We start from the raw sequence: 21,486 nt of genomic DNA on the forward strand, positions 1-21,486 counted from the left end.
TAATTTTGTCAAACTGATAGCTGGGAAATGATGTTTATATTCTTTGGCTTATATTTTTTATATTTCATACATTTATTAGCTATTTCTTATTTTCTGTCCTACTGATTTATTTCAGCTGTTCATTTTTCCACTCATGTGATTAATTTGTAAAATGTATTTGTAAAGCTGTTTATCCCCAAGGAGTAATATTTACCTTTGCTCTGTCACAAATGCTGGAAATATTCCAGTATGTAATTTGCCTTTGACATTTGTTCTGTTCCTTTTTTTTTAAATCACATAGATATTTTAAATAATTTCTAGTGAAAAACTGTATATCAACCTTTCCAATAAGGGTGTTTTCTGTTTGTTTTTGTTGTTGTTTTATTTTTGTTTTTTGTTTTGTTTTATTGCTTTTGGAGCTCTTCCTATTATAATTCAGCTTAAAAAAATTGTAAAGCTAATTTCTTGAAAAAAATCTTACAAAAATCATCTTATATTTTAATATTTTATTTTATTATTATATTTTTAAATTTAAATTTTCCAACTTATAGTACAACACCCAGTGCTCATCCCATCAAGTGCCCATTACCCCATCCATCTCCCCTTCCTCAACCCTTTGTTTCCCAGAGTTAGGAGTCTCTCATTTTGATGCACTTAGTTTCACCAACTATAGATGAAAGTAAATGTGTGTCCAAGAATCAAAGTATCACTTATAATCTTAGTAAGATATCTATCATTTATCTATCTATTGAGATATATATATATATATCCATGTGTGTATCTATAAAGGATCTATTTATATATGTTTAGCTGATAGGAATTTTCTTTCTTATAACCTTGCTATGCTTGCATGAGTAACTTTGGGGTTCTGTCCTTTGTGTTGTTTTAAGACAGCATTTTATCATAGAACCAAACCAATAGACTAATAAGGCTCTGTACAGGGTTAAAGTATATTTAATGTTAAATTGGTTTGCTCTAGAAAGTGCAGTGCTTGAAAATTTCTCTCAAGATGCCCTCCTCTAAAATAACTATTTGAATCCAGGAATACATGAAAAGGTTAATACATCACAACAGTTTAGGTCTATCACAAGGTTGGTTTAACATCTGAAAATATATCAATGTAATTCAATACATTTACAGAACAAGGGAGAAAAATCATATGGTAAATATGAAGAGAAAATCATTAGATAAAGTTCAACTCCCATTCATGGTAAAAAGTCTTAGCAAGCAGGGGGAAAAGGGAATACTTTTAATGTGAAAAAGGTATCTTCAAAAATCCTAGAGAAAACACCATCCATGATAGTGAACTTTCAAAAAAATGCCCCCCACCCAAAACAAGGATTCAGCAATGTACTGGTGGCCATGGTTAGTATTAGGAAAGAAAAACAATGATGAATTATAACAGAGGGAAAGGCATAAATACAGTCATCATCATTCACAGGTGAATGTCACTGTGTAAGTAAAAGTCCTTAAAGAACGTATATGCAATCTATTAAAACTAAAAGCTAATTTAGCAAATTAATATAAATCATTTCTATATTTATATTCCAGCTATAAGTAGAGAGTACATTTTAAGGTAATATTTATAATAAAAATGTTAAAAATATCCAATTTAAAAAATTCACAATAACTTTATAAAACATGTTGAAAGAAATTAAAGATTATATCAATAAATATCATAATTCATTTTCACGGGCTACTAGTTCAATATTGAAAAGATGTCAGTAAAATCTAAGTTGAACCATTGCTTAAATACAATCCTGATACAAATATTAGAAGGTTTTCTTCTTAAAGTTAATAAGAAATAAAAAACAAAAATAAAATAAAGAAGGAAGAGGAAGGATAATTTTTGTCCAAGATGGGTATATAGGAGGGCCCTGAGTTCATCTCCTCCACAGATACAGCAAATTTATATCTTTATAGAGCAATTTGTCCTTAACAGCAGCTGAGGGCTGAGTGAAGAACTTCTGCACAACAGAAGATACATATACCACATGGAGAATGGCAAAAGAGATGGAGACACAGTAAAAAGTAATTCTCATTTCTGATGCTGCAAACTGCAGTGGGGAGGGTTAATACTGAGAGACTATTGGCAGATTAATTTGCCCTGGGGCAGTGAAAAGAAGCCACAATTTAAAAGAGCAACTAGTATATAAAATACCCAGACCCAGAACTCCACCAACCAGAAGGGTAGCTGCTGGAACTCATTCTGGGTCAAAATAACTGCCAATCATCCCTCTACGCCCCCCTCTACCATGATAGCATGGATAGAAGCAGGGACTAGGTACCTAGCTGGCCAATACCTCATTGAATTGTGGACCCTAGCCCACATCAGCCTCGGCCATTCCACTAAGGTAGCCCCAGTGTAGTACACATTGGGACATCCCTGTTCAGTACTTACTCAGCTCCAGCTTCCCACCAAGGTGACACAGATGCAAAGCATCCTGGAACATACCAGGTCCATACCACTTCAGCTTTAGATAGCTTTGTGGGGCACCCCCAGTGCAGAGCATGTCAGGATATTCTAGCTCATATAGCCATGCTGCCAGAGTGTCCCCTGAGTTGATTACCCTAGAATACTCTAGCTTACACACACTACCTTGGCTCCAGCCATCTGACCAAGACACATTCTGTGCAAAGCATCCTGGGACACCCTAGCCCATGCTAAGCTCAGTTCCAGTTGCTCTACTCGGGCACCTTCTGCATTGAGTACTCTTAGACATCCCAGTTTGTACATTCTTTAGCTTCAGTTGTTCTGTTGGGGTACTATCTGCATGGAGAGCCCTGAGACATCCTGACTTGCACCTGCTTCAGCTTCAAGTGTCTTCCCAGGATACCCTCTGTACTCAGTGCTATGAGAGGACACTGGCCCATGTCCACTTCATCTCTAGTTATCCCATAAGAGCGGTCACAGCCCAGAGTGCCCCAGGACCCCCAACCTATGCCACACACAGCTCCAGTGAGTCAGGAAAACTCTACACAGGGCATTACCAAACTCAGAATCTTTCTTGTTTAGAAGAAGCAGCTGTTCCACCTAATTCATAGGAAAGTCAGCAAAATGAAGAGATAGAGGAATATGCTCTAAATGAAAGAACTCAGTGAGTAATTCAACAAATAGATAGAAAATATAAAGTAAGAACCAATCAGAATAGAAGAATACAATAACTGAAATGAAAAATATATTAGAGGAAATCAATGATAATACATGCAGAAAACCAAATAAGTGATCTGGAAATCAGGAAGATGGAAAGCACTGAAGCTGAATACACACAAAAAAATGGATTAAAAAATGAGGATAGATTAAGGGACCTCTTGAACAGCCAAGTGAAGTAACATTTGCTTTATAGGGAACCCAGAAGAAGAGAGGACAGAAAACTTCCCTAATTTGGGGAAGGAAACAGATATCTAGGTTCAGTAAGTATAGAAATTTCCAAAGAAATTAACTCAAAAAGCCTATACCACAACATATATTTAAAATGTCAAAATTTAAAGTTGGAAAAATTTAAAGGCAGCAACAGAGAAGCAGAAAGTTACATACAAGGGAAATTCCATAAGAATATCAGCTGATTTTTCAGGAGGAATTTTGCGGTGGCATGATAGATTCAAAGAGCTTAAAGAAAAGAAACCTACAGCCAAGAACACTCTACTCAGTAAGTTGATTATTCAAAACTGATGGAGAGCTAAAGCACTCCCCAAAGAAAATGTAAAGGAGTTCATCACTACTAAACTGCTTGACAAGAAATATTAAAGCAACTTCCTTAAATGGAAAAGACAAGACATAAGCAAATTATGAATAAAAACTGTAAATATTAGAACATCTACATAAAACACAGAAGAGGGAGAGTAATGAAGTTATTTTAAAGATTTTATTTATTTGAGAGAGAGAGAGGATGAGAGAGAGAGAGAGAGAGCATGAGCAGGGGGAAGGGCAGAGAGAAACGCAGTCTCCCTGCCAAGAAGAGAGCCTGATGTGGGGCTTGATCTCAGGACTTTGGGATCATGACCAGAGCTGAAGGCAGATGCTTAACTGATTGAGTCACTGATGTCCCCCCCAAAGAAGTTATTTTAAATATGTACAACTTAAGTGACTATCAATTTAATATAGACTACTATATACTTAGGATGCAGCCCATGCACCTCATGGTAACTACAAACTAAAAACCTATAATAGATGCACAGAAAATAAAGAAAAGGAATGCCAAGCATACCACTACAGAAAGACATCAATCCCAGGGAAAGAGAGCAAGAACAGGGAAATAGAAATGAACTACGAAAACAACCAGAAAATAACTAAATGGCAATAGTACATACCTATTAATAATTTTTAAAAATATAAATGGTCTAAAATATAAACCATGCAAATGGAAGACAAATGATGCTGGGGTAGTAATACATTTATCAGACTTTAATGACTATAGATATTTTTTTAAAAAAAGAACTACATAATGATAATGGGAAAATCCAATAAGAGGATATATCAATTATAAGTATCTATGCATCAAACCTGGGATCATCTATGAAAAATTATATGCCAAAAACTGGACAGTCTAGAAGAAATGGATTAATTTCTAGAAACATCAGACTTCCCAAAACTCAATAAGAAATAGAAAATTTGAACTGATTCATTATTAATAATGAAATTTAGTAAACTCCCAACAAAGAAAAGCCCAGGGACAAATATCTTCACAGTCGAATTCTTCTCAACATTTAAAGAAGACTTAATACCCATTCTCTTCAAACTATTGCAAAAAAACAGAAAAGAAAGCCTCAAAATTTATTCTATAAGGCCAGCACTATCCTTATACTAAAATCAGATAAAGACCTTACAAACAAGAGAACTACAGGTCAGTATCTCTGATGAACATAAATTTAAAATCCCTCAAAAATATATTAGCAAACCCAATCCAGTACACTTAAAAAAAATTCACCGCAATCATATGGGATTTATTCCTAGGATGCAAGAGTGGTTCAATATTCACAAATTCATCACATGGTACATCACATTAACAGGAAGAAAGATAAAAAGCATATGATCATTTCGATAGATGCAGAAAAAGCATCTGACAAAGTAAAACATACATTCATGATAAAAACTCTCAACAAAGTAGGTTTAGAGGGAACATATATCAACATAATAAAGGCTGCATATAAAAAACCCACCTCAAACATTGTACTCAATGATGAAAAAATAATGTTTTTCCTAGGTTCTGGAACAAGAGAAGAATGTCCACTATGACCACTTTTATTCAACATAGTACTGGAAGTCTTAGCCACAGCAAGTGGACAAGAAAAAGAAGTGAGGGATCCAAATTGGTAAGGAAGAAGTAAAATTTGTCCCATTTGCTGACAAAATGGTATAAATAAAAACCCTAAAGACTTCTCCAAAAACTGTTATACTGGTAAATAAATTAAATAAGGTCACAGGATACAAAATTAATTTACAGGAGCACAAAGAGAAATTAAGAAAACAATTTCATTTAAAATTGCACCAAAAATAACAAAATACTTAGGAAAACACTTAACTAATGAGGTAGAAGACCTATACTTTGAAAACTCTAAAACATTGATAAAAGAAGTTGAAGATGACACAAACAAATGGAATGATAATCTATGCTCCTGGATTAAAGGAAAAATATTTTTAAAATGTCCATACTATTCAAAGCAATCTACAGATTTAATACAATCCCTATCAACATACCAACAGATTTTTCATGGAAGTAGAATAATCCTAAAATTTTTTGGAACTACAAGAGATCCTAAATAGTCAAATCAATTTGAAAAAAAGAACAAAATTAGAGGTATCACAATCCCAAATAAGAAGATATATCATAAAGCTGTAGTATTCAAAATGGTATGATGCTGGCATAAAAACTGACACATTAAAAAAACCTGACACATAAATCAATGGAACAGAATAGAGATGCCAGAAATATACCCACAATTATATGGTCAATTAATTTTTGACAAAGGCAGCAAGATATGCAATGAGAAAAAGTTTCTTCAGCCAATGGTATTGGGAAAACTGAACAGCTAGATGCAAAAGTAAATGCCAAAAAAAAAAAAAAAAAAAAAAAAAAAAAAAAAGTAAATGCCTATTTTCTTGCACCATATACAAAAATCAACTCAAATTGGACTAAGAACCTAAATGTGAGACCTAAAACCATAAAAATCCTAGAACACTGGCAGTAATTTCTTTGACATTGACCATAACGATTTTTTTTTAGATATATCTTTTGAGGCAAGAAAAACAAAAGCAAAATGAGCTATTGAGACTACATCAAAATTAAAACCTGCACAGCAAAGGAAACAATCAACAAAACTAAAAGACATTCTATTCAATGAGAGAAGATATTTGCAAATGATATGTTCACTAAGGGATTATTATCCAAAATATATAAAGAATTGATACATCTCAACACCAAAACAAAAAAACAAAACAAAAACCATACTAAATAATATAATTAAAAATGGGCAGAAGACATACAAATGGTCAACAGATACCTAAAATGATGTTCAATGTCACTAATCATTAGGGAAATGCAAATCAAAACCACAATGACATCTCAATTAGATATCACCTCACACTTGTCAGATGGCTAAAATCCAAAACACAAGAAACAGCAGGGGTTGGTGAGAATATGGAGAAAATGAAACCCTGGTGCACTCTTGGTGGAAATGCAAATTGGTGTAACCAATATGGAAAATATTAGGCAGATTTCTCCAAATTTAGAAATAGATCCATTAATTCCACTACTGAGTATTTACCCAAAGAACATGAAACACTAATTTGAAAAGATATATATACCCCTATGTTTATTGCAGCATTATTTACAATAGCCAAAATATGGAAACTGCCCAAGTATCTATCAATAGATGAAGATGTAGTGGACAGGTATACAGATAGACTCACACACACACACACACACACACACACACACACAATGGAATATTACTTAGCCATAAGAGAATAAACTCTTGCCATTTGTAACAACATGGATGGATCCAGAGAGTAAAATGTTAAGTGAATTAAATCAGAGAAAGATAAATACCATATGATTTCACTAATATGTGGAATTTACAAACAATACAAACAAAATTGAAAAGAGACAAACCAAAAAACAAATTTAACTTAGAGAACAAACTGATGTATACCAGTGAAGATGGGTAAAATCGATGAAGTACACTTATCATGATGAGCCCTGAGAAATGTATAGAGAACCATTGATTCATTATATTGTAATCCTGAACCAGTGTAACACTGTATACTACTTAACTGGAATTATAACAAAGAAACACACACATAATGATATATCATGTTATACTTGCCAGTGCACAGTTAAGGAGAATGTAAATTGGTCCAGTCACTGTGGAAAACAGTATATAGTTTTCTCAAAAAATTAAAAAGAGAAATACCATATAATCCAGTAATTTCAATACTCCGTATTTTCCCAACGAAAATGAAAACACTAATTTGAAAAGACATATGCAATTTTATTTTCAACATGATTTACAATATCCAAGGAGAAGCAACTCAATTGTCCAGCTTAGATGAAAAGATGAAGATGTGGTATACATATACAATGGAGTATTACTCAGTCATAAAAAGTAATGAGATCTTGCTAATTGTGACAACATGGGAGGACCTAGAGGGTATTATGCTAAGTGAAATAAGTGAGACACAGAAAGACCAATGTCACATATTTTCACTTACATGTACAATCTAACAAAACAAAGCAAATGCATAAACAAAAAAAGTAGAAAGAGAACCATAAATATAGAGAGTAAACTTATGGTTGCCAGAGGGAAGGGTGTTGTAGGGATGGGCCAAAGGGTGAAGGAGAGTGGAAGATAGTCTTCCAGTCATGGAATATTAAGTCATGGGGATGAGATTTATAGCATAGCAAGTACTGTCAATGATATAACAACATTGTATGGTGATAAATGGTAGCTACACTTGTAATGAGCATAGAAGACCAAATAGATTTTTTGAATTACTACACTGTACACCTGAAATTAAGGTAACATCGTGTGTCAACTATACTTCAATTAAAAAAATATTTCTCATGCAAAAAAAGTAAAAGAAAGGTAGAGAATATGCACTGTTAGCAATCAAAGCCTACGAAGCTACAATGATAAATAAAATGAAGTATGGTGAAGTTTAACTAATAAATCAATGAAACATAAGTAGACCCATACTTAAAACTATTTCTTGATTGGGAACAAAGTGAGAAAAAAGCTGGTCTGCTCAATAAGTGCTGCTGTATCTACTGATTAGGCACATGCCAAAAAAAAAAAAAAAAATCCTAATTCCTACCTCACACTATAAACCCAAACTAATTTTAGAAGGAAATGTAAAGTTGAAAGGTAAAACAATAAAGATTTTAGAAGAAAACACAGGATATCTGAGCTTTGGGTATAGAGATTTTTTTTGAAATCAAAAACAGACATAACCATAAAGAAAAATTTGATAAATTGAACTAAATTAAGATTTGAACTTTTGCTTATCAAGAAACTACTAAGGGAGTGAAAGAGCATGTTACTGGGTGGGAGAAAGTATTTTGAAGACATATAGTTGACAACTCATACAAAGAAAATACGAACAACTCTTATAAATCGGTAAAGGTAGAAAGTTCATTACATTTTGCCTGTTCAAGTTCAAAAGACTCAAACTGGCATTTCATTAAAAAACAATATCGAAGTGACCAATACATATGAAGAGATATTCAATTTTATTTGTCATTAAGGTGATTCACATTAAAATCACAATTGGAGTACATTTATTTGAAAAACAAAAAAGAAATTTTGGGTTTTGTTATTGAACTTCTCTACTGTGTCTGATCCAGTAGGCAGAACTGCTACTTCTAGAATTAATCACAATGCTGAGGAAATCTTATAAATCTTCAAGGTCAATTTGCGTATTATATTTATGCAAACTTACAGCACTAACTATGCTGTAAGGTGTTGTAAGAAAAAATCTATTTGGCAGTATGGGTGATTAGTGTCAAGAATAATCTGGGTTTATTGTCTATTGTCCCTGTTTGGATGATGTTATATAATCACCCTATTGAGAACACAGTTTTCAGTATTAGCGTGTAGTTTTCAGATTCTTGGTTTTCATGGGACATGCAAAAGTATGCTGTTTTTTTTTTAAGATTTTTAAAATTTATTCATAGAGACACACACAGAGAGAGAGGCAGAGACACAGGCAGAGGGAGAAGCAGGCTCCATGCAGGGAGCCCAACGTGGGACTCGATCCCAGGCCTCCAGGATCACGCACCAGGCTGCAGGCGGCGCTAAACCGCTGCGCCACAGGGGCTGCCCTGTATTCTATTGTTTTGAATGAATCAACATCATGGTCCATAAAAAAAACAAAGCCATCACAGATACAGCTATAAATGTACCAGAATGGATAAAATTTAAAATCCAGGAAAATACCAATTATTGTTGAAAGTGTCAACTAAGACATTTGTATATTGCTAAATGAAGTTTAAATTGGTGCATACACTTGGAAAACTGAAAATGTTGTTAGAACTAAGCATATATAAACTGTAATTAAACCGTACTTAAAATTGTTTCAAAAGCTGTGAACAATTCACATGTTTATTAACAGTATAATGAATACATTGTGGTATATGCATATGATGGAACACTATACAGCAAGTAAGTCTCACAAAGATAATGTTTAGTGAAAAAAGCAAAAGATGAGTACCCTAAGATATATGTCTATTTGTGTAAAGCAAAATAAAAAGACAAATTGATAAATAGTGTTAAAAGTCAAGGTAATGATGACTACTTCTGGGGGTGGTAACAACTGGGTGGGGACAGGAGAAATCTTCTTAGATGCTAATAATATTCTGTTTTTTTAAGGTGGATTGGGGTTTTCAGATGTGTTCACTTGGTGAAAATTCACTGAGATAAACACTTCTAATATATGTACTTTTCTGTATGTCTGTTATTTTTCAATAAGTACAAGAATGAAACTAGACCACTCTCTTACACCATACACAAAGATAAACTCAAAATTAATGAAAGATCTAAATGTGAGACAAGATTCCATCAGAATCCTAGAGGAGAACACAGGCAACACCCTTTTTTGAACTTGGCCACTGTAACTTCTTGCAAGATACATCCATGAAGGCAAGAGAAACAAAAGCAAAAATGAATTATTGGGACTTCATCAAGATAAGCTTTTGCACAGCAAAGGATACAGTCAACAAAACTAAAAGACAACCTACACAATGGGAGAAGATATTTGCAAATGACATTCTGATAAAGGGCTAGTATCCAAGTTCTATAAAGAACTTATTAAACTCAACAGCAAAGAAACAAACAATTCAATCATGAAATGGGCAGAAGACATGAAGAGAAATCTCACAGAGGAAGACATAGACGTGGCCAACAAGCACATGAGAAAATGCTCTGCATCACTTGCCATCAGGGAAATACAAATCAAAACCACAAGGAGATACCACCTCACACCAGTGAGAATGGGGAAAATTAACAAGGCAGGAAACCACAAATGTTGGAGAGGATGCGGAGAAAAGGAAACCCTCTTGCACTGTTGGTGGGAATGTGAACTGGTGCAGCCACTCTGGAAAACTGTGTGGAGGTTCCTCAAAGAGTTAAAAATAGACCTGCCCTACGACCCAGCAATTGCACTGCTGGGGATTTACCCCAAAGATTCAGATGCAATGAAACGCCGGGACACCTGCACCCCAATGTTTATAGCTGCAATGTCCACAATAGCCAAACTGTGGAAGGAGCCTCGGTGTCCATCGAAAGATGAATGGACAAAGAAGATGTGGTTTATGTATACAATAGAATATTACTCAGCCATTAGAAATGACAAATACCCACCATTTGCTTCAACGTGGATGGAACTGGAAGGTATTATGCTGAGTGAAGTAAGTCAATCAGAGAAGGACAAACATTTTATGGTCTCATTCATTTGGGGAATATAAAAAATAGTGAAAGAAAATAAAGGGGAAAGGAGAAAAAATGAGTGGGAAATATCAGAAAGGGAGACAGAACATGAGAGTCTCCTAACTCTGGGAAACGAACTAGGGGTGGTGGAAGGGGAGGTGGGCGGGGGGTGGGGGTGATTGGTGACGGGTACTGAGGGGGGCACTTGATGGGATGGGCACTGGGTGTTATTCTACATGTTGGCAAATTGCACACCAATAAAAAATAAATTTATTTTAAAATAATAATAAATAAATAATCAGTAGGGAAAAAAAAGAAAAGTACTTAGAAAAATTCAGTTCTCAAGTCAATTTGTCCAAGAAATAAAGTGTCATCATAATATGCTACATGCTTCAGCTGTGAATAACATTGACAGAAACATAATAGAAGGAATTTTCAATTTTTGTTCAAGCAAAAATTCTTTCTACTGAGGGTATGGCAAAGTGGGGAAGAATGCAGTGTGTGTGTGTGTGTGTGTGTTGGAGTTATAGTAATATAACTCAGTGGTTTTCATGCTGGGATACTTACACCCTGTGGATATGTGAACACTCAATGACCTTTATGTGACACTCCAGGGACTCCTAGAAGGACCGGAGTGAGATTTTAGATTGTTAAAATCTGATGTTATGTACATAGTAGCATGATTTCTTTAGGATACCTCATCTAGAAAGGCCTAGAAATACTCTGAGCTATATTTGATTACATATCAATCAAGTAGATACTTTTGTTTTTAAATTACCAACCAAATTAAAAAGGCTTGAAATACTCCATAGGTTTTTTAGTAAAGAGATGGAATGTAAGAAGAAAGGGAAGTATGGCTTATTGGAAATAATGCTGGATTCTGAGATCTGGCTTCTAGCTAAAGTTAGACATAAGTAGAGCTTGTATACATGTCAAATGAATAATTTCCAGTTAGATGATGTGTGGGTCCATTCCAGGGCTAGTATGCTGGGACTGAGATACACAGGGAACCACTCTTTAACAAGGGTGATATGTTTTAATAGAAGCTTATATGTAAGTATTCACTGTGGGAGATAATGCCAAAATAATTAATACTTATTTAACTGATTATAATATGCTAATTATATAGGAAAACCTCTTTAGCTGACATATGATATTACTTGAAATAAATAAATTGATTCATAATTCTAATTTGATTGATAGTTTTAAAGCTAAAGTAAAGATAATATAATCGAGCTCTTCTCTATATTTAGATGCAATCTGTTTCTGGTTATATGGCCTTAAAATAGAATACCATAAGGTGAAATTCCAAATGAGCAAACACATTTACAAATGTTCAGAAGGGGCAAAACCTTACAAGGAATGGGCAATCATATCAGAAGATAAAGTACTCTCCATACTACTTGTTTATTTTTGCTTTCCAAAAATGGTTTAAGGTCTTTATTAGGAAAGAGTAAACACTGAATAGACCAAATGTGAACCTGCAGAAAGTTTATCTCATGTATCATTTTTATATATTTTTATTAAGCCTTTATTGTTTTTAAAGATTTTATTTATTTATTCACCAGAAACACAGAGAGAGAAAGAGGCAGAGACACAGGTTGAGGGAGAAGCAGGCTCCATGCAGGGAGCCTGACATGGGACTTGATCCTGGGTCTCCAGGATCACGCCCTGGGCTGAAGGCGGCGCTAAACTGCTGAGCCACTCAGGCTACCCTTATTAAGCCTTTAACATCCATTTTAAAATTAGGAGTTCTTTTTATAGACATTAGATTAACAAATTATTAGAAAGCTCCAAGGCTTGATGGCAATAAATATAAACCAGCAAATTTGGGAATATATATTTATACTTTGGAATGCAAACAACATTCTATAAATTTCTTATTTTTATACTCAGGCAGGATATTGGGCTACATAGAATTTCTGTTTTCTGTTATTTTTTTCTTTATAATTGCTACTTGATGTTCTTCTATAATTCCTTTTGCATTTTGGTAAATACATGCCTAATGTTTTTATAGACATATATGTGAGCTGACATTATGTATTAAATGTGAGATTTTCAGATTAGGAGATGTTGGGCTTTCTGAGGCCTCCCTTCTCCACAGTATTTCCACTCAATCTCTAACATAATTTACAGTTTGTTTTAACTAGGGAAGTATTTCCTATACCATTATGCTTTTAATCATGATTTTTTTAAAAACATTTGATTTACACAAGTCTCTAATGAACCACTCAACCCATGTATTTCTGGTGATGCTGCCCTCTCTCCCCCTGGCTTGTGGGCTGTGTGTGGTCGAGGACTCTGCCAGATGACACATTACACTGTCCTAGCCCCAGAAACCAGATCAATCCCAAATCATAGCTAACCCAGGACTTTTGAGCATCACAAAGGAAGCATTTTCTTTTTCACAAGGCAATGGTATCTGGAAAGTTTTGAGGGGCCACTGCAATTTCTGACAATGAGAATTAGTAGAGAGAGAGAGAATCCAGACACTGACACAGAGACTGATGACAGATTTTCAAGTCCTGCCTATGGTAAACATGAATCTAGGCCTATTTAGGATTTTTCAGCCATAGGAGCAAATGAATCCCCACTTTTCTTTAAAAATTCTAGATCAGATTTTCTTCTATTTTTATCAGAAGATGTCTGATTTTAATACGCCAGTTGGTTTCCTTCTCCACATTAGCTAACTTACTAATAAATATTTATTGAATTTTGCTACATTAAAGGGACTTAGTAATTTTTTGGACTATTCAATGAATAAAACATGAAATTCCATGCCCTTGTATAATTTGTAGTATAGTGAAGTAAGCAGGTAATAAACCATAAACATGATACTAAGAAAATCTTATAACACAATAGAAAGTAATCATGCCATGGCAAAAAGAACTTCTGGGAGAAGATTAGGAATGCTAGATGACATAGGAGGATAGGGAGTAATCAAGTTGTAATTTTGTAAGATGGTCAATGGAATTATTTTTTCTTATTTAAAGGTTTTTTCCCCAATAATTTCTATACATATCTTTTTTTTGTATTTTATTCCTTCCCTTAATATATTCTAAAGTTTTCATTGTCATATTTTCATGATAATGCTACATACGGCTTTGTAGGCATGTCACCTGAGATAAGCTACCTTTTTGCAGTCAATAGAGAGGAAGTATTGATCTGTTAGAGAAGTTCATTGAGAAGCATCACTGTCTTCCTAAAGGAGATCTTGTGCTGCGAGCTTTTGCCTGGTGCAGCAGCTGCTGGTACCTAGATCATGACCTCAAAGGGTCTTGCCTCTAGCCTTAATTCATTTCTGTTGTATCAAGCTTCAGGCTTCTGATGGGCTAGTAGTGTTAAGCTCTTATTGCCACCCTACACCTTTATGACACACAGCACAGAAGATGGCAATGCTGCTTCCAGGAGATGTTAAATCCATATGCCAAAAGGGCCATTAAGATAGTGGAGAAGTGTGGGGGAGTCCTGTGATGACTTTGACAAAAAAAGACCAGTAATGGGAATGTGCCTGGAATAAATACTCCCGTCTTTCTTCCATAATAGAGTGTTTTGAGACACAGCTCTTTCACACCACCTCAACTCAGACACCAGTAAGATGGAGCAACCAGCAAAGCTTTCTGTAGAAACTGTGCTAAACTTCATAAAGGTTCACTCTGTTTTTGGTTTAGCTCATTGCCCTTTCTCTGTATCCTTGTATTCCTGAGTTTACACCTTCACAGTAAAATGTTAGCTCGTGCATATTGCCTCAAACTCAGTTTTTTCTTTTTTGGAGAATGTGGGCTCAGGCACTTTTGCATATATTTTGGAGACAAGAACAGTCATATCCAACATATGTCTTAAACTTCTTTAACTCATATTTTACAGTTCAACCACTTTCACATCAATAAATAATAATTCTTGGAGTTATACTTTACTTACGAACAAAATATTTTTCTGATAGAGGAGCTAAGATGGCAGGTGGTAGGACGACCCTAGGCTGGTCTTTTCCCTAGAATACAACTAGAAAACTATCAAATCATTCTGAATACCCAATAAATCAATCTAAGAACTGACAGAACAAACTCCACAACTAGAGGGAGAGGAGAGGCCACAAGAAGGAAGGTAGAAGGTGGAGGAGACATGGTTTGGAAGAGAAATGGGGTGCTGTGGAGCAGAGGGAGTCCTGGTCGCAGAGAAAGGTGACAGAGAAGCACATAGGGGGATATACAAGGAGAAGACTTGCCCAAAGCTGTTGGCTGGGAAAATGAGAGGGACTGATTTTTTTTAGTTTTTGCAACCAGCAGGGCTCAAAGACTGGAGGTTTAGAGGTTGGCATAGATGGTGCGGATAGAGCCCTGAGCATCTTCTCTTCCTCCTGGAGAGAAGGTGGCAAGCAACCCCAGGGCAGATGGCATAGTCTGAGGATTGCCTAAAGCACATACGAAGAGACTGTTCTCTCTTCTTGGAGCACATCTGTGAGAGGTGGCATTCACAGAGATGTCTCTCCAGGAACAAAGGAGCTGTTGGATACTATTTCCATCCTTGGCCCCTCAGTATAGCTGCAGGGTCACCTGCTGAGGGCAGCTAACGGGACACTGGCTACCTAGCCTTCTTGGCTTCAAAGGGATCTGGCTGAATCATTTCCCTCTCCCTGCCCCTCAGCATAAACCAAGTTTAGTAAACAGCACAGCTCCAACATTGGCTGCCTAACTTGCTTATACCAAGTCCCATGCCCCCCTGCCCTCTGCCAGTACTGCTTTTCTAGGCCAAGTGTGCCTAAGGATGAGTGCAGTGGGCCCTTTCCCCAGAAGACTGGCAGAAACCCTTGTACAAACCACATCTACAGACCATAGTTCTGCAAATCTTCAGTTTTAATGGAAATAGCATTATGTCTCTTTTATCAAGGAGACCAGAGCACACCTACTTTAAACTCATCACACTCTGGCCGAGGTCCAAATAGTGCCCACTATAGGCAAGGAAAACCTCTGCAGATGACTGAACTGAAGGACGGAACAGCTGAAACACAGCAGCAGAGCATATGCAGCACACACCAAAGACAACTTCCCTGAAGCACCAGGCCCTGGACACTATTTGACCTCTTCATAAATCCATTACTGTCAGGAGCAGGGTATATAACAGGCTATTCTAAAACAAAGAAGATGACAGAGACTTAGACAAAATGCCAGGATGGAGGAATTCATCCCAAATAAAACAAGTTAAGATCACAGATGGAGATCTAATCAAAAGAGATGTAAGAGATATACCTGATAGGGAATTTATAGTAATAATCATAAGGATACTTGCTGGGCTTGAGAAAAGAATGGAAGACTTCAGGGAGGCCCTTAATGCAGGAATAAATCAGTCAGAAATGAAAAATACAATAATTGAGTTCAAAACAGGCGGGATATAATAAACACAAGGATGGAAGAAGCCGAAGAATGAATAAGTGATATAGAAGAGAAAATAATGAACCTGAACAAAAGAAAGAAAGAAGAACTATAGAGCAATAGAATAGACTTAGAAAACTCAGTGACTCCATCAAATTTATTAACATTTCTATTTCAGAAGTCTTAGAGGAAGAAGAGATAGAAAAGGGGGCAGAAGATTTATTTGAGGGAATGATAGCTGAAAACTTCCTTAATCTGGGGAAGGAAACAGACATCCAAACCCAGGAGACTGAACTCCCATTAAAATTAACAAAATCAGGCCAAAACATACTGTATTTAAATTGGCAAAATATAGTAATGAAACAAATTTTAAAAGCAGCAAGAGAGAAGAAGTTCCTAACTTATAAAGGAAGACCTGTAAGCCTAACTGCAGATCTCTCCACTGAAACTTGGCAAGCTAGAAGAGAGTGGCATAGTATATTCAATGTAGTGAATGGAAAAATCTGCAGCCGAGAATATTCTATCCAGCAAGACTATCATTTGGAAAAGAAGGAGAGATAAAGAGTTTCCCAGACAAACAGAAACTAAAGGAGTTTGTGACCACTAAACCAGCCCTGTAAGAAATATTGAAGGGAATGAGTGGAAATACCAAAAGTGACAAAGATAAGTAAGGAACAGAGAAAATCTCCAGAATGACAAAACAAGTAATTAAATGACACTAAATACATATCTATCAATAATTACTTTGAATGTAAATGAACTAAATGCTCTAATCAAAACAAATAGGGTATCACAATGGACTAAAAAACAAGACCATCTATATGCTGCTTATCACTTTAGACCTACAGACACCTGCAGATTAAAAGTGAGGGTATTAAGAAACATTTATCTTGCAAATGGATGTCAAGAAAAAGCAGGGGTAACACTACTTATTTCAGACAAACTAGAGTTTAAACCAAGGATTGCAACAAGAGATGAAGAAAGGCACTATATCATAATGCAAGGGTCCATCCAACAAGAGGATCTAACAATTGTAAATATTTATGCCAATATGGGAGCACCCCACTATCTAAAATAATTAATAACAAACAGAGAAACTCATTGATAATAATATAATAATAGTGGAAGACTTTAACACCCCACATATCAATGGACAGATTATCTAAGCAGAAAATCAACAAAGAAGCAATGGCTTTAGAAAACACACTGAACCAGATGGACTTAACAGACATACTCAGAACATTTCATCCTAAAGCAGAATACATATGCAAGTGCACATTATCCATTTGAGGGACAATCTCCAGGATAAATCACATACTAGGTCACAAAGCAGACCTCAACAAGTACAAAAAGATTGAGGTATATATACTATGCATATTTTCTGATCATACACTATGAAACTTGAAGTCAACCACAAGAAAAAATTTGCAAATACCACAAATGCATACAGGTTAAACGGTATGCTACTGAAGAATGAATGGGTCCATCAGGATATCAAATAAGAAATTAAAAAAAAAATACATGAAAATGAAAACATGATGATCCAAAACCTTTGGGATGCAGCAAAAATGGTGCTACAAAGGAAATATATAGCAGTATAGGCTTGCCTCAAGAAGCAAGACAAATCTCAGTCTAACCTTACATCTATCTAAAAGGACCTAGAATTAAAAAATGAAGCCAAAAGTCCGAAGAAGGGAAATAATAAAGATTAGAGCACAAATAAATGATATAGTAGTAACTAAAGAAATCAAAAGTACAGAGCAATGAAACCAGGAGCTTGTTATTTGAAAAAAAAAATAGAATTGATAAACCTCCAGCCAAACTTACCAATAAAAACAGGGATCCAGATAAATCACAAATGGGAGAGGAGAAATAACAACCAACATCACAGAAATACAAGATAATATTATAAAAAAGACTATATGCCAACAAATTGGACAATCCAGAAGAAATAGATAAATTCCTAACATATAAACTACCACAACTGAAACAGGAAGAAGTAGAAAACTTGAGCAGACCAATAACCAGCAATAAATGGAATCAGTAATCAAAATCTACCAAACAAACATAAATCCAAGACCAGATGGCTTCACAGAAGAATTCTACCAAACATTTAAACAAATTAATATCTATTCTACTCAAACTATTCCCAAATATGCAAGTGGAAGGAAAACTTCCAGGTTCATTCTATGAGGCCAAAATTACCCTGATACCAAAACCAAAGACCCCATAAAAAAAAAGAGATCTATAGGCCATTATCCCTGGTGAACATGGATGCAAAAATTTTTCATAAAAGACTCACAAATTATAGTACCTTAAAAGAATTCACCATGATCAAGTGGAATTTATTCCTGGGCTACAGGGGTAGTTTAATATTCACAAATCAATCAATGTGATACAGCACATTAATTAAAAAAGGATAAGAACTATACCATCCTCTCAATAGATACAGAAAAATCATCTGGCAAAATACAGCATTCATTCTAGATAAAAACACTCAATAAAGTAGGGCTAGAGAGAACATACCTCAACATAACAAAGGCCATATATGAAAAACCCACAGCTGATATCATCCTCAATGGAGAAAACTGAGATATTTTCTTCTATGTCTTATCAGGAATAAGGCAAGGATGTCCATTTTCACCACTGTTACTTAACATAGTACTACAAGTCTTAGCCTCAGCAACCAGACAACAAAAAGAAATAAAGGCATCCAAATCAGCAAGGAAAAAGCAAACTGTCATTATTTGCAGATGACTCTATATAGATAGATACTTTATTTTATTTTATTTTTTTTATAATTTTTATTTATTTATGATAGTCACAGAGAGAAAGAGAGAGGCGGAGACATAGGCAGAGGGAGAAGCAGGCTCCATGCACCGGGAGCCCGACGCGGGACTCGATCCCGGGTCTCCAGGATCGCGCCCTGGGCCAAAGGCAGGCGCCAAACCGCTGCGCCACCCAGGGATCCCGATACATACTTTATATATATATAGATACTCTATATATATAAAAATCAGAATATTCCACCAAATAACTACTGTAAATGAAACACAAATTCAGTAAAGTTTCAGGATACAAAATCAATGTACAGAAATCTATTTCATTTCTATACACCAATTATGAAGCAGCAGTAAAACAAATCAAGGAATCAATCCTATTTAAAATTGTACCCCAAGCCAAAAAGATACCTAGGAACACATCTACCCAAAGAAGTAAATTATCTGTACTCTGAAAACTATAAAATGCTGATAAAAGAAATTTAGGATGACACAAAGAAAGAGAAAAACATTCCATGCTCATGGATTAGAAGAATAAATATTGTTATGATGCCTATGTTACCCCAAACAATCTATACATTTAATGCAACCCCTATCAAAAATACCACCAGCATTTTTCACAGAACTATAACAAATGATCCTAAAATGTGTATGGAACCAGAGAAGATCCTAAATGGCCAAAGCAACCTTGAAAAAGAGAAACAAAGCTGAAGGTACCACAGTTCCAGACTTCAAGTTACATTACAAAGCTAATTATCAAGGCAGTATAATACTGGCACAAAAACAGATACATAGATAATAAGAAGAATAGAAAACCCAGAACTGAACCTACCACTCTTTGATCAATTAATCTTTGACAAAGCAGGTAAGAATATTCAATGGAAAAAAGATACTCTCTTCAAAAATGATGCTGGGAAAACTGGACAGCAGCATGCAAAATAATTAGCCTGGACCATTTTCTTATACCATACACAAAAATGAATTCAAAATGGATGAAAGACCTAAACATCATATAGGAAACTATCAAAATCCTCAAAAACACAGGCAGTAACTTCTTTGAGATCAGCTGTCGCAATTTACTACATATGTCTCCTGAGACAAGGGAAACAAATGGAAAATCAACTGTTGGAATTTCATGAAGATTAAGTTTCTGTACAACAAAGGAAACAACAAAACTAGAAAGCAACTTTTGGAATGGGAAAAGATATTTGCAAATAACATATTTGATAAGGGGTTAGTATCCAAAATATATAAAACTCAACATCCAAAAAAACCAAATAATCCAGTAAAGAAATGGGCAGAAGACATGAATAGACATATTACCAAAGAAGACATCTAGACAGCTAACAGACACATGAAAAGATGCTCAACTTCACTCTTCATCAGGAAGATGCAAGTCAAAAGTACAATGAGATATCATCTCACAGCTATTAGAATGACTAAAATTAACAACACAGGAAACAACAGATGGTGGTGAGGATGCAGAGAGAGAGAAATCTTTTACACTACTAGTGGTAATGCATATTGGTGCAGAGCCCAAATGCCCATCAAGTGGTGAACAGATAAAAAAGACAGGATATAATAATGTAGATATAGATACACACACTGGAATATTATTCAGCCTTAAAAAAAGAATGAGATCTTGCCACGTGTAATGATGTGGATGAAACAAAAGAGTTCTGCTAAGCAAAATAAGTCAGCTCCAGAAAAAACAAATACTATAAGATTTCACTCATATGTGGAATTTAAGAAACAAAGCAAATGGACGTCGTGGAGGAAAAAAGACACAAATCAAGAAATAGAGTCTTAACTAGAGAAAACAAACTGATGGTTACCAGAGGGAGGGTGTTTTGGGGCATGGGTTACCGATGTGATGGGTATTAAGGAGGGCACTTGTGATGAGCACTGGGTGTTGCATAGAAGTAATTAATCACTACATTCTACATCTGAAACTAATATTATACCGTATGTTAACTAACTGGAATTTAAACAAAAACTTGGAAAAAAAAAGTATTTTTCTTATGTGTGATTCTTCACAAAGATGTAAGGAAACTTAACTCTAATTTCAATAGCATTATTCTTTCTCCAATACTTTGGACATGCACTTTAATATTTCAGAAGTAGAAGTTGAAGTTGAATTCTATTGGAATTAAGGTAAACCTGGAAATATTGATACTAGCATGAAAAATTCTTGCCATTTGAGAAACCATTTTCCTTCTCACACATACAGTGGAGTAGCCAAGGGCCTTTTGCAATGTAGTCCTATGGAATGCAGAAATGTAGAGTAGCTAAGCAACAGTGAGATGAGAATTCTAGGTAGCTGAAGTTAGAACTCCTAATTGTATGAGTTGTAAAAAGGAGGGCCCCACAAAACAGAACAAAACAAAACAAAACGAAACAAAACAAAAAACCTACTTCAGTGTCATGGGATTTAT

The sequence above is a fragment of the Canis lupus genome, chromosome 18, assembly GCF_048164855.1.
Source record: "Canis lupus baileyi chromosome 18, mCanLup2.hap1, whole genome shotgun sequence".
NCBI lineage: Eukaryota > Metazoa > Chordata > Mammalia > Carnivora > Canidae > Canis > Canis lupus.